Source organism: Amblyomma americanum, chromosome 9 (assembly GCF_052857255.1).
Source record: "Amblyomma americanum isolate KBUSLIRL-KWMA chromosome 9, ASM5285725v1, whole genome shotgun sequence".
Lineage (NCBI taxonomy): Eukaryota > Metazoa > Arthropoda > Arachnida > Ixodida > Ixodidae > Amblyomma > Amblyomma americanum.
Genome location: NC_135505.1, coordinates 107,830,927 through 107,836,454, shown reverse-complemented (window position 1 = coordinate 107,836,454; position 5,528 = coordinate 107,830,927). Strand labels below are relative to the sequence as shown.

The 5,528-nt window shown below is 55.1% G+C and overlaps 1 non-coding gene across 1 annotated transcript; it reads left to right on the top strand.

Annotated features, from left to right (window-relative positions):
- The first annotated feature begins 3,504 nt into the window (after positions 1-3,504).
- On the top strand, positions 3,505-3,664 carry LOC144105778 (U1 spliceosomal RNA). The gene has a single exon (XR_013308895.1). It is a non-coding gene; the product is annotated as a U1 spliceosomal RNA (small nuclear RNA).
- The last annotated feature ends 1,864 nt before the right edge of the window (positions 3,665-5,528 follow it).

The window sequence follows — 5,528 nt, the reverse complement described above, 5'->3', positions numbered from 1 at the left end:
AAGAGTTGAGGGGACAGGAAGAGAGGATAGGGGGAGAAGTAATATGTACAAATTTTTACACAATAAGAAATAATAATAATAATTGGTTTTTTGGGGAAAGGAAATGGCGCAGTATCTGTCTCATATATCTTTGGACACCTGAACCGCGCCGTAAGGGAAGGGATAAAGGAGGGAGTGAAAGAAGAAAGGAAGAATAGGTGCCGTAGTGGAGGGCTCCGGCATAATTTCGACCACCTGGGGATCTTTAACGTGCACTGACATCGCACAGCACACGCGCGCCTTAGCGTACACAATAAGAAATGTGTCCAGGTTGTGCGCGTGATTAGCTCATTTTAGAGGAATTAAATCACACACGCGCACAGCACTGTGTTCGTTTCAACTGGAGTGGGGCGTCCAGTTATTAATCGTTCAAGGTAGAACTCGTGGAGCGTTCGGTCACTGCGTGTAACTACCTGACGGAGAACAGACGGGACGTCAAGCCCGTGTGTTCGAGAAATGCAGAGGCTCACCAACGTTCGCTCACGAGTGCGCGCACTGCCCTGCGGCCACAATAGCGTCTTGATGGAGTCTGGTAGTATGCCCTGCGCCCTATAGGCCGCGAGCATATCGGGACGAGCATCGGCGAACGCGGAACAGCGAAGCAGCAGATGTTATAGTGTTTCCACGGCACCGCATCCGTCACACACATCACTCATCGCGAATCCGTGACGCACCCGTCGTTCCCCGGGCCACACGCAGCCAATGCGCCCGCGGAGGATCATTGCACGTTGTGACCGTGTAAGTGCGCGACAGCCGGTGACACTGTCGATGCGCTCACCTCCCGCGATGCGTGGGTCGGGGTGCTGCTTTCGGAGATGGTCGTGGATGGCCGCACGCACGTCCTCCAGCGCAAGGGGCAGATCGCTGGCAGGTAGTTGGTGTGCAGCGGCCGCGAGGTCGTCAGCTTCTTCGTTGCCGGCGATGCCGCAGTGACCGGGCACCCACTGTGCACGCACGGCACAACCTCTCTGCGCGAGGCGCTCGATGCGCGAGCGAATTTCCCGCACTAGTGGGGTACCGCGGCGGTTATATTGCAGGCGGCTGAGGGCGGTGCGGGAGTCGCACAGCAGAGCACTCCTGGGCGGCGGAGGGCCGAGGGTGAGCAGCAGGTCCAGCCCGAGCCGGATCCCCATCAACTCCGCCGTGGTGGAGGAGCCCAGGAAGGCTGCGTGTTGCTGGCTGTGCAGTCGCAGGGCGGGGATGGTGGCCGCCGCAGCCAGGGAGCAGCTGTCGCGGGCCACTGAGCCGTCGGTGTATACGAGGAGATGGTCCTGGAGCTCCTCGTGTATGACGGCTCTGGCCAGCTGCTGCACAGCACAGAGGGGTGTGCTCCGCTTTTCCGCAATGCCGACGATCTCTCGCTGTACCTCCGAGGCAGCAGGCCAGGGCGCGCAGGAGCCGTAGGGGGGTGGGCCTTGGGTCAATTGCTCATACTCGAGCAGCGCCGCGCCCATTCGTGAGCGCGGGTGCGAGCGCATACGCTGCAGCAGCGAGCCGCCGTCCGGTGCGCGGTGAAGCCGGTCGATGTGATTCAGTGTCCTGCGCGCTGCTTGGAGCTCAAGGGGCCACGCTCCTGCCTCGGCCAACGTTGCGGCGCACTGCGAGTTTTTGGGCAGGCCTAGGCACACGCGCAGGGACTTGCGGTGCTGAAGTTCTTCCAGCACGGCTTGCGCACCGTGACGAGCGGCAGCGCATAGAGCACCGCCCCCAAAGCTGCGGCATTGTATAGACGCAGCGCGGCTTGCTGGGAGATGCCCTGGCCTCGAGCGGTGAGCTTGTGCACGGCGGCGGTGATCCTCTTCATCTGCAGACAGGCCTTGGTCGCCGCGGGGCGGAAGGAAAGGCGCCAGTCGATGTCCAGGCCAAGGTACCGCACCGATTTACGCCAAGGAATCGGAGTCCCATCCAGCGACAGTGGCGCAAGGTGCGCGCGCGAGCGCGAAACGCAGGCCATGGCCACCGATTTGCCCGCGCTCAGCGACAGACCAAGGCCGCGCAAGGTGGCATCGATTGCGGTCAGGGCTCCCTGAAGGCACCCCCGCACGCGGAACGCCTCGCCCGGTGGTCCCCGGCACCACAGAGCTATGTCGTCTGCATATATGGACATGTACACACATGGTGTCGGCCGCTCGTGGGGAGGGAGGCCGGCACCACCGACATGGCCACATTAAACAGAAATGGTGATAGGACAGAGCCCTGCGGCACGCCCATGTCGACCGGGCGAGGGTTGCAGAGCTTACCCCCTACTCGTACGCGCATGGTGCGCCCGCTCAGGAAGCCATGAACGTATCGCAAAAGGCGCCCTCTCACACCAGCCCCCTCAAGAACCGCGAGAATTGGTGCGCGGTGAACGTTGTCAAAAGCGCCCGAGACGTCCAGTAGTAGGAGCAGCGCAACCTGGCCTGCCGCCCTGGCATGCTCCAGCGCTGTAACAACGTCCGATATAGAATCAGCCGTGCACCGCATCCCACGCAAACCCGTCACATATTGCGGCCCGAAATGCAATTCACAAACCGCGCTCTTGTATTCCAGGGTTCTGTCCGCGCAGTGCAGATTCTTCTCCCGTTTTTTTTCGCAACTCTTCGTTCTTCGGGACTCCAAATAATGCCATCTTTGGAGCACCCTTCACGTGAACGCAACCCGTTCTACACTCAGGTGCGTAGCAGTGGTTTTGTCGGCGTTGAGACATGCTACAAAAATTTTACGCGAAGACTTGGTCACATTCGCTGCACACACCTTTTCCGCATGTTACTGGAGAGCAAAGGTTCATAGACAAAACGCGAGCAGCACAACGTTTCAAGAAAACGCGATAATAAACACAAGCACGCACGCCCAGGCTCCAACACGGTCGACACGGCCCGCTACAGTGAGGTTGACATCAGAGCCGCGCCGCAGCCTTTCGGTGAATCAAAAATCGTTGATATTTCCGGCGCGCCCGCCAGTGGGGGCTTGGGTGGACAGTAAGCCCACTGCCCTCTTCTCGTACTACACTTTAGCTCGGCCTGCGGCGAAGTCACCCCAACGTCGCGTTCTCTCGGCAGCCAGCAGCTTAACGGCCGCGGAGCGCAGAGTTGCCAGGCGCAGAAGCTACGGAACACGTGACTTGCATATATATATATATATATATATATATATATATATATATATATATATATATATATATATATTGTAATGGAGCTTGGAGAGGGAGGGCGGCTCCTGTCAGAAGAAAATGTTAGAGCGACTTGAACGCTCGGTCAAAAGGCATTTAAATCGCATGTAAGTCAATCCTTGCATTAAGAAAGTATTTCAAATAAAAGCTTGAAGGAATTTCATACGGGCTTTGTTATCAAGCGAAGCATATTCGGTACACGCGTCCGTGACTCGCAGATTTCTGTGCCCCAGCAATGTCGTCCCCGAGACAGGACGTAGCGTTGCTGTGAATAGCCAGGCTGCACGTCCGTCTTGTTTCTGTTCGCTTAGGTGTTCCCTGTTGTGTGGGGTGTTCCGCGATCATTAAGGCGGCACCTCCGGAGTGAGGCGCGGGCATTTTTTGCGACGTCCGTGCTGACCTCCGCCATTACTCCATATGGGTAAATGGGCACATAATTTTTGGTAGTGGGGGACGGTCTCGTGCTGTCCCCCTTGTTGACAAATCAAAAGACAGTTGCGCTTTTATTACGGTTCAGCCTCGTTAAGGAGCGGAAGCTGTGGTGTTCGGGCACGGTTTAAGAGCATCTTAGGTGTTGAAACTGCACGCCGTACAGCGTGTAAACAATATGTTCGCCTTCTTTGACATGCGGGAGGCGCCGCGGAGAAGGGGCCATTCCCTTGCGGAGCGGCGGACTCGCGTAAGCGGTTTTCGGCGCCGTTTTTGGCTGTGTTTCTCGGTGTCTTGCGCTGCCACAGTGCGTCACAGGGTGTGGGCGTGAGGTCCTCCGATTCGAAGTTGTGTTAGGCACCGTGTAAGAACAAAGTTGGCTGGAACCGGCTTTCTGTGCTGCGGTTTGCAACCAGCCGCAGTGATCGTTGTGAAAACGCACATGGTGACGCGAACCGACGCCAATGCATGGTAGTCGCGGCCTTCTGTATGTACAGGTGCCCCAACAGTAATACGGAGCACGCGAGCTGTGGCCGAACTGGGAAAAACTGGTGTACCTGTATATGAGTGGCGCGAAGGTCCACCATCACGTTCGAAGCTGTGCGGGAAAGCCGCCGTTCGTGCGTACAGGGGCTGCATTCATGGCCTCGCTTTGCAGAGCGCTTGGGCTTGTATTTTTATTTGCGTGCGATTTGCACTCGGTCGCAAGTTTTTAAACGTAACGTCGAAAATTAATCTGTTTTCACGAGTGTGTGCATACAGCATGAAGATAGAACCGCTGCAGGTTAACAGCAAATTGTAGTCATGGGAAATTGACAAGTACTAGAAACAGGCTGCAAGATTTTTTTTCTGGAACAAGTTAGTTCAGATGAACAAGCAGTCCCGTTCCGGATGGGACAGCATCTGGCACGTCCAGTCTTCCTGCGTGCTCGTCCTAAGGAAAAAAGAACATAGCGATGGATTACTTTTTTCACAACTGGCGCCGCTGCGTGTTCTGTGCGAGTTCTGTACAGAAAATATGAAAACCCATCTCCCTAGACCCACATTTAAATGATTATGCAACTTATCTCAGGCAAGCAGACAAAAGCAACCCCAATGCATTCAACAACCGAGTCTGACCTAACGAAAAAAAATTTCAAACTAAATACCTTGCCTAAAACATTTTACAGAATACGCTGTTGCTAAATGCAGTGAAATGACGAATGTCTAAAGGGCCGTGTAAATAGTCTTTCTCGTTGATATTATTAGCTTACCCAATTTTTATTAAAAAGCACCATCTTTTCATATGAGTTATTAAATTATGATATTTGGTCGCACTTAACGCGGCCCATTCTCAAAAGCCGCTTCAATCGTCGACGCACTTCAGCCGCTGACCTTCCAAATGGCAGTTCGTAAAACGCTTTGCCGTTTCCAGTGCGGTTGCTGCAGTTTGGCGCACTGCACGCAGTCATAGCTGACGACTGCATCCCTCACTTCCACAGCAGAACCCGAGACCTGACGCCACAGGTCTGCACGGAAAATGTGTGAAATGTAGCCGACAGCGTGGGCTCACATGAGGAGTCGAGCTGACGAGGGGTCGCTCTGCACTGCGCCTGTGAAGTCAACTTCTTCGTGGAAAGTTGAGCACTTGACGTCAAGAAAATTATGTGACCGCCTCTCGGCGAATGGCGTTCGGAGCAGCATGCGAAAACAGACGCGCAACCCTGCTCGCTAAAACTTTGGCGCCAGGCAATCATTGGAGCAGATAGAATACTGGAACCGAGCGACCACGTCTGCGCGAAGCACTTTCCCGCTCATAGGGTATAAAATCGCACTATACGCCGACTTCAATAGCGAGTCACTTGTAAATGCACCCAAGAAACAGGTGCTGTTTCCCGGGTGTCCCAAATATGTGACAAAAGAGGCCAGT